The sequence below is a fragment of the Pavona decussata genome, unplaced genomic scaffold (genome assembly GCF_977016875.1).
Source record: "Pavona decussata unplaced genomic scaffold, jaPavDecu1.1 SCAFFOLD_42, whole genome shotgun sequence".
NCBI lineage: Eukaryota > Metazoa > Cnidaria > Anthozoa > Scleractinia > Agariciidae > Pavona > Pavona decussata.
The window spans coordinates 790,483-800,000 of record NW_028145464.1 but is presented as its reverse complement, the minus strand read 5'-3'; the positions used below and the strand labels follow the sequence as shown (position 1 = coordinate 800,000).

The 9,518-nt window shown below is 38.3% G+C and overlaps 1 protein-coding gene across 1 annotated transcript in view; it reads left to right on the top strand.

The window, feature by feature from the left end:
* The window catches only part of LOC146482855 (glutathione S-transferase P-like), a 7,836-nt gene extending 7,412 nt beyond the window's left edge, over positions 1–424 (top strand). Inside the window, exon 4 of the mRNA XM_085106676.1 lies at positions 1–424. This exon is cut by the window's left edge and continues 976 nt beyond it. The gene's annotated coding sequence lies outside the window, so the exon portion shown is untranslated.
* Positions 425–9,518: the final 9,094 nt, after the last annotated feature.

Sequence of the window (9,518 nt, the reverse complement as noted above, 5' to 3'; positions counted from 1 at the left end):
TGAAATCATTTAACAGCTCTGCCTCTGATTGGCATCCCTAGATATAATAATGTAAATTATGGAAGACACTATCAGGTACTTAGGTCCATTGCTATGATATAAGCTCACTAGTGACGAACGAAATGCGTCCTCCAAGATCAATATGCAGGAGAATTTCGTTAATGGACGTTAGCAACTGTCTCAGTTGCTACTTGTGCAACGGCTTGACAAACATTCCTATTCCCTGTTTATTGTACAGTACATACACTTAATTTACTTCTCTTACTTAATTTATTTGATAAGTGGTGTATCTGTCTCTTTGTGGTCATTTCAAGCTGTAAATATTATTTTCCTTTTATGCGTCCTACTTCCCCAATAAGCGCTGCTTCAGCACTAGTATTTGCCCTTGTATGATACTTCAATAAAAGTTCAGTCGTTTATTATGTCCCTATTGCTTGATGACAATGAGCAGTCAGTCGGGTTCAAATGATTGCCGGCAGCAGTTGCAATTAACTCCAGAGGCGTTTATACAAAACTTAAACTAATTTAGCATAAGCGAATTTATAAGACATAGCGTTCGACATAAGTTCTTACTCCAGACGGCCAGTCAAACTTTAGCCGGCTTCTCATATGTCGCTGCGGTACTTCATACCCCTAATGACACAATTGGAAGATTGTCTCCCCTTCGAAGGAATGCTTAATGCTCTCCGTCTTTGTGGAATTTAATGATTTTACCACTCTTGTTTCACCAAATACATTCTCATTTTGATAAAATGTTTTTATCGTCGGAATGTCGGAAGAATCGGTGACATTCGCAGGCAAGCTGGTGTTCCCATATTCCCGAACAGTATCCCAGGTAGCATAGCAGGCTTGGTCGTAGGTATGCCGGTGGAATCAACCGCTGCAATACCGTCTGCGAATTAGCAACCAGGATCTGAGAACACTATATGATTGGCCTTTACACAAGGTCGTTGTTTGATTGCTCTGGTTTTAGGCAATTAGATTAAAGGTGATTTAGAAAGTGACTTTCGGTATTTCGTTTCCTTCGTTGAAGGTTTAGAACAAGGATTTGAGCGCTGATTATTCGCAGACGGTATTTATCAGCGTTTGATTCCGTTTGGGGCGCAGGCTGAAGAGGAACCCTGCCTCGTTTCCAGGGTCTTCGAGGTTGAAAAGGAACCAAGCTTTGCAATAGATAAGAGGTTAGAAAAAAGTACGTATTCCTGTCAGGAAACCGCCACGTTTCTTGAAACTCAAAAAGAGGGGGTTTATTTTAGCCCGAAATATCAAGGTGTGTTTCTTAACATAGTAAAGTTTCCAGAGTATTTGATTTCGAAATTCTTTTAAAAAACTTCAATTTCTGGTTGTGAACAATACGCTTTCGGTGTTTGAAATGTTTGCAGGAGTTTAGAGATATACAGACCCGTTATTAAATCGCGAAAAGGGCTGAGTTGGTCGAATCATGGTTAGCGCTAACCATTGGTTAAGAGGTATTAAAACCTATAGGTTGTTATGGTATTTAACCCGGGTTAGCGCTAACCATGCTTCCAGCAACTGGGCCCAGACGTTTAACTGATGAACTCTGTGTGTAGTGGACACCTGCCGAATGCGACTTGACTTACTTCCGCCGTTTACATTGTAACTGACACTTGGCGGAAAGTTCGTTGTGAGAAATGGAACTGTACTTTACTTTCAACAACTTATCCAACAACCTGTCAGTTGGAAAACTCCACTTTTGCATGATAGTAAATCGCAAACATAAATTGCTGAACAACTTTATAATGATTGGAAAGCTTTTTTTTTTGTGGAGTGGCAGAAATAAGCAAATTCTTCCTTGTATTTATGGGTTGCGAGAAAAAAAATGCTGCAAAATATGAAACTGAAAGAAGAATCAGAAAAAAAGAAAGACTTCTTTAGAAAGAAATGAATGCTATCACCTTATTTATGCAAATTTAATTTACTATTGCTACCTTACGTTTCTATTATTGTATAGTACTGATTGTACATTTCAACATTGTATTTTCAACTATTGTATATATATATATATATATATTTGGATTTTTTGAGATTTCCTTCATTAAGTTTGCTTGGCATGCAAATACAAACATGATATAATGAACTGCTAATCTGAGCTGGAACTAAGTGTATTCGCGAGCCGTGTAGTCGAAACTAGTTTTGGCCCTAACCCGGGAACATCAACGAGGCTTCGTCAATATGGACAAATCTCGCAGTAACTAATCTGCGAAACGTTCGCCACCGCACAGGATTCACGACTGAAAAACAGTTGTCCGGTGCGATTAGCTACTGACAGGTGTCCATTATTGCTGGATGTGAAAGAGTTCTCCTTACAAGGCTAAATTTGGACTGAAAAGTAACGTGAAGAGGAAGAACAGTTTCGAACAATGTTTCATGCGTCACGCCGGAACCATTTTGGTTTTACCGAGAAAGAAAAAAACAACAACACACAAACACAGTGACACAAACATAGGACGAAAAAGAGAACTTCAACGGAAACTTTGGTCAGGACTAGAAAAATATTTTCCGAGACGTAGTTTTCATGTTTTGGATATTCGTTGAAATTCAATGATGAACTTTTTGTCAAAACGTTTGTGCTTTTTCAGCCAAATCCGGGAGCCCCACATATGGTGAAAAACAAAATTCATGTTAATGGCAAGGAGGTGTACTTTAGAACTTACTGAGGTGGTCTTAGTTTGAGCCAATTTCAGAAATTGTGACAGAAATTGCGGGCGAAACTTGAGGTTCCATCAGAATTTAAATACACTATCAATTTTTTTGTTATAAGAAAGTCCTAATTCCAGTAATTCTGGGGCTGAGGTTGTACGTTAATTTTTTTTTTGGTAATTTGAGCCTTAAAAAGTTCTTAATTAAGTTGTTCTTCAGTTACCTATTATAGTATTTCAATAAATCTATGCCGCGGACGTGATCAATACACCTATAAAAGAGCATTAGGGAGCTTAAGCAACGACGACCGCAACGGCAACGAAAACGTCACCTAAAAATATATCTTTATTTCATTTCCGCTACTTCGCGATTATTTCAACTCGCTCAACTTTTACAAAAATGGCGAACTATCCAGGAACCAAATTGGTAGGGGTGGCGTACAAGTTAAGAAATAAAATGAAAATCCACCGTCGTGCGTTCACGTTCCCCACAAAACCTAAAATGTGGTCATTTCACGTTGTTGTTTTGCAGAGGACGGCAAAAAAAATGTACCACGAAATGTAAAATGCACGTGCAGAACGATTGTTTTTCCTCATCAAACCTATTGTTTTTGGGCGTTGTCGTTGCCGTCGCCGTCGTCGTTGCTTAAGCTCCCTTATGTCCCGTAGTACGGTGTCATTTTGCTTGTGACATGCTCTGTTGCTCGGCTTCCATTGTACGGTTTTTCGTCACGAAGTTGTAGTAGTTTGTACTTTTGCACCGTAATGAGTTCTGAATAAATCAAGAAAATTCAGCCTAGGTCCGACACAAAATGAGATTTTCGACCATGCACCAGGCATGCAATACTGAAGAAATCATTGTTAATTTTAAAATGTGTCCCTTTGTTATTTGTGTTAATTGAACTGTATAGATTGAAGTTTCACAGTATAAATGTATGTAATATTCACTATCTAAATTTATACTGTTCATTTTAAAAACATTTGGTCTAAACAAAAATGTTCTTAACTGACTCTCAGCCTGGTTAATGTTCTAAGTATGCTTTTAAAGTTTAGTTAATCTCAGCCTTGAGGTTTTTATAAAAAAGTTATTATTATTATTATTATTATTATTATTATTATTATTATTATTATTATTATTATTATTACTGTTATAATTATTAAAAAAGTGTAACTCCAAGCGTTTGCGAAATACATGAGAGAACTAAATATCGACATATATGTAGGGGGAGATTGTTTCCTTTTTCTTATGCAATGACAAACTGTTTGGAAAAATACCGTTAGAATGACGCAAAGCGATCAACACAGCAAAGGAAATTGGAATTCATTCCCTTGTTCAGGGGTGTTGGATATTTTCGGAAATTGCTTGAGAGCTTGAGAGTGATAAATGAAATAAGCATTGCCAAGGTTCAATTGCACAAAACTTGCTTGGATATCAGATATAACCCGAATCAGTTTCCTAACGGGAGCCGATTCTAATAATTTTCATATGCCGATGTTTTGAAAAAGTCATTCCCTTTTTTCAACTCTATTTTAATATAGAGGTTCCTCTCAAGTGATCCATTAGATGCGTCAAGTAAAGTGACATTTATCACCACACTGACTTAATTCGGCGCCATTTCTCTGGTAAGTATATTTTTATTAGTTTGCTTATTAAGAATGGTCGGTGGAAGGGTACTTTAGTAAGCGGTAAATTTGCCATAATTTGAAGTCAAAAATCGAGCTTTTCTTTCAACCAGTGAATCTCCATTGGCATTGGCAGTTTCGTTTCCCTTATAGAGGATATTACATGACCGCGCGGAGATACGAAATTTCTCTTCGAGTGTTGAAAAATATTCGCTCACTCGTACGAGTGAAATATGTTTCAACACGAGAAGAGAAATTTCGTATCTCCAAGCGGCCATGTAATGTTCTGTTTATTATGTAAACACCAATGAAATACCAAAAAAATCATTGCAAAAGGCGCGATTTATTATGTAACCATAGCAGCGGTGATCTTCTCACGTGTGAAGATAACATGTTATTTTCACGTGTGAAGATATCATGTTTTCGCGCGAAAGCTCACCTGGTATTTCACTGGTGTTTATATAATAAACCGTAGTTCCCTCCTTTTCTTAAAGATTTGAGTTTGCGCTTTCTTTCGGCCTTTGCCTACATCTGGGCAACAAGGAAAAAAAGGGGAGCAAAATTGATCAAAGCTCATTTTTTAAATCGGCACTCTTAATTCCCTCGGTATCAATGAACGTTCTTATTCAACCGCTTCATTCTTGTATTTACGTTACAACGTTTCCACTAACAGCATAGCTCCAATGCCAAATACTGACGGATACCGACCATACAAAATCCATATTTCCTTGGTAAGCTCTTAAGAAAGCTACCCCTCGAAACGCCAGATTTTTTTTTATCTCTTTTCAATAACTCAGTTGAAAAAACGAAATTTTTGCCTAAAACGTTTTGTGAGCTTTGTCTAATTTCGTCTTCATTTATAATCAACGCTAAAATTTCAAAGTTTTGAGACTTTTCCTTTAATACGTTTCAATGTTCGGGTAGTCCGTTGTGGAAATGTTGGCCTTCCCTTTTTCCACGCAAACAATCTCCATATACTTTTTTAGGAAAGCAGACATTGTTATTGCATAGTACTAATTTTCGGGGAAAACCATATTTTCTCTGACTTTGCAAGGAAGAGTTTCCAGGGCGTTTAGACCGCTATGGAAATTGATTGGATTGTGTTAGTAAAGGCTTTTGCCCCAAGCTCTTGTCATTTTAGCTAACTGATTGTCAAAACAGTTTTAGTCGCAAGAATATCAAAAACAATAAAACATGAGATTCATTTTATAAAGAGTAGTGGATGAGGCAGATCGAGGAAGCATTCGGTATCTAGAGCAACCGTTGATCAAATCCGGAGGTCGATTATTTTTTCTTTGCCTCGCCCTGCCTCACTTTATCTGAGTTCACTTTAGCACTTTAACATACACTGCAAAGTTACTTCTATGATCCATCATTTTAACCTTCACTTAATTAGTATCACTAGTTGTAATTCTGAAAGGCATTTTTGACTACCACTTTTTTAACATATGAGCTGTGTAAAGAAATGTAGGAACAAATAGCGTGGATGAGCTTTTTAAAACAATTTGAATTGAAGCAGTCGAATTGGAAGAACGCGACAATAAACACGTTGGCTAGCCCTTCTGTATTGGAGAAACATCTTCAAGGTAGTTACCTTATCTTAAAACGAGGCTGGCATAAATCCCCGGTAAAGTGATCCAACATCTTCGTCCAAAATCGTGTTGGGAGAACATTTCACCGTTCAGGCACCTCTTTCATTCAACATTTTCAGTCACAAACAACCTATGTTTTCTCCTTTTTAGAGATTAGACATGGAGAGCAACGGAACATGGTGGCTGCCTTCAAATATTTCTCAAAGCTACTCCCCATACAATCAGACAGAATCAATCAATATGATTTATCGCTTCACGCCGGTTGGTGTCACCGCAAAGCTTCTCCTCTCCTTATTGTTGTCAGCTATTGGTGGAGTGGGATTACTGGGCAACTGTTTGATATTTTACTTTCTTTGCAAAAAGCCAACGACAAATCCTATTCAGACAAGTCCTTTTATGAGAAATCTAAGACTGTATGTAAGAAGTTTGTCTTTGTCCGACCTTCTTGCTTGTGCAGTGTCGCTTCCTTTAGCCCTCATTCAAATATCGTTTGACGTTTTCCAAAGTGGATGGCCATGCAGAATAGTGCGATTTTTTAACTTCGCATTTCCTATGATTACAATTAATAATCTGGTCGTTATCAGCCTTGAGAGGAATTTAACAATTCGCACGGTCCCACGGACGTTCCTCGTCTCGACAGTTCGAAAAATGATTATTTGCGCATGGGTATTGGGAGCAATCATGGCGACTTTCAGCGCAGCACCATATGATGGAGTAAAGCAAGACCTAGGCGACAATCAATACACTCTCATTTGCTTCTACAAACAGGGTTTCTACCCCTTCAGGATGTCACTCGTCGTTTTAGTATTTCAGTATGGTCTTCCAGGTGTATTTATAACTTATGTCAACATACGCTTAATAAGAACTGTGTGGGTGAGAAGCAGAACACCAATCGGTAATTCTGCGCACAATCCATTCAGAGCCAATATAAGAGCAACAACTATCAAGGGAACAATTCTTCTGGTTGCTCTTACTTTATCGTTTATTATCCCATACTTTTTTTACTTAGGTAACATAATATACACTCAAGTAGTTAAGCCTAACCGTGATTTTCCAACTGAATACATGGTCCGCTATGGCACAGGCGCAGTTGCAAATCTTAGCGGTGCATTAAATTTCATCATTTACTTTGTTCAAATGAAAGATTTTCGTGAATTTCTCAAGAAAATGTCACTCGGAAGAAGAGGAACCAGGGTAGCAACCGAGTCAGATTTGAAAATGTCAAGACAAAACGCAGCAAGAAGACATGGACTGGTTCCTCAAACACAGCCTTGATCTTTACCTTCTCGATGGTCTTTCAGGTTCAGGCTAGAAAAACTGAAAATCTAAACTTTATTTTGTGAAGTATTGAACAACAAGCATAACCTAAAAGGCCACTTCCGTGTTGCTTTAAACCTCATTATGAAAACGAGGCTTAATGCAAATGTGAAAATTAGTATTGTTTGTATATGAATGAAAACTAATTCTCGTAACGAAAACTTTGCGCTTAGCCTCGCTTCATAATGAGTTTCAAAACAGCTCGGAAATGGCCAATTCTGAGATCGAGAAACGGTATTGGGCAAAGAGTTACGCAATATTGTGCCGAATTCTAGACCCTGAAGCTTTAATCCCGGTTGGACTGCGCAAGTCCTGACGTCATGCGCAAAACAAAAGGTCTTGGGTCGAGAACGTGTTTCCACATGACACCGTTCCACAGCGCGTAAAGTAAAAGCGAATATATAAACAATAGCCTCCATTTGGCGCGAAAATATGCTCAGATATTTGTCCGCAGACATCATCTGTTCCGAGAAGCGAACAGTTTTCCGAGAGCGAAGCTCGAGGAAAACTGTGAGCTTCGAGGAGCAGATAATGTCCAAGGACAAATATCTGAGCATATTTTTAAAGTCAAATGGAGGCTATTGTGTTTATTATCCTTCAAATATTTTTCGCAACATGCGGGAATCTCGCGGGAATCGGCAGGATCTGCCATTCTGTCATATGTCAATCACGTCTAAGTTTGTCAGTTGGCTTCCAAAATCTCCACGTCAGATTTCACTTCAGGTCGAAAGCGTTTGTTTGGGGAAAAGGTAAAAACATTTGAAAGGAAAGTAAACTTGTTTAATTCCGTGAAAGACAAAAGCAAGATACAAGTGGCGGATAAGGTTACAGGGAATCTAACTACCTCTCGAGAACAAGCTAAAGATCACTGAAAGCGAAAAACTGTTAAGTATCGCATTCCGTAAAAAGTGTAAACTGCTGTCAACGAAACAGCCGGCGCTTTGTTGTTCTCTTCCTTTATCTCGTGTAGCACTTTATATCGAAAATACAATTGTGGAATTTGCTAGCCGAAAACGACCTGTGAAGAAATCGAAGCTGAACCTGCAGTCGAATACGACGCCACCGGTTGTTTTTGCTGGATTCCATCAAAGCGCTTTCTTTGCTTACTTGACATTGAATTAAGACAGCAACGAAGTCGTTCTCAATCACTGAGAATTAAACTTGTTGCTCGAGACTAGGACAAGCTGAGAATTTCGACATCTCGGGGTATCATGGCTGGTTTTTGTTTCGTGGACGAGATTTTATGTTCGCGAGCGATCTCGACCAGGTGAGCATTGATAGCATCATTTACCGGCTTGAACTCTGTCAGTAATGGTACTGAAATTTATGTTTTCGTTATTTAAATTCCTTATATCCAGGCCAGCACGAATTGCTCTCATTGAATTACAACTGTAATATTTGCCGTCGTGTGAGCGAGCTTCGAGCTTATTAATTAAACTCGTTTAATAGCTCGTTGATGGCTTTTTCATTTCGCCAGACTGAAAGAAAACCATAAATACTCTTAAATGAGATGGGCTAAAACTTTTCGCCTTTCATATTTTTCAGTTTTACCACATTTTTAATTCAAGGACTGTTAAAAAGAGTTCAAACCAAGAGAAAATGTCGCAAATACGAGCTTGAGTATTTCAACATTTCGTTTACGAACAGCTTACCGTCAAAAACGTTTAGAGCGTATGTTGTTTTCTGGTACTAGCTGGTTTATCGACCAGCATGTTTATCTCTTCTTCTGTCACAAAAGCAAACCGTTCCCCCATCTTGACATTCATTTTAATTGCAAACTTGACGCTCCTTGAAGTTTTTGAAATTGGGGAATATCACTTGGGGAATATCCTCGGATATTCCCCAGTTTTAGCTGGGGTATATTCGGTCACGTGAGGCGTTTAGACCAATCGCGCGCGAGCGAAAATATTTGATGGATTATAATTGGTTTTATCAGCAGAGTAGATATGGTAATTTGGCCGCTGTATAGATATTCGAGTGCTTGGATCTCTTAACGGTGACCAAATTACTTTATGAACTCCGTTGTTCAAAACTAAACATTCGTTTTAATTTACTCTCCCAGTCATGACGCAGCACCACAGTTTCTTCAAAGGGCCACTGTCACGATGATTTTGCTGTATTTTGGTCAAAAATGCTCATATATTGGACAAAGAACCTGTTTTGTAACATGAAATTGCTCTTACAACATCGGGAAGAAAATATTAAGTTTTTTTCTCGAAGGAAGAACAAACCATAATTATGTTTTGTGACTTCTCTAAAATATACAGGAAGAACTTGAAAAAATTGGCCAATTTTTTCAAGTTGCAATCCACTTCCATCCTAGACA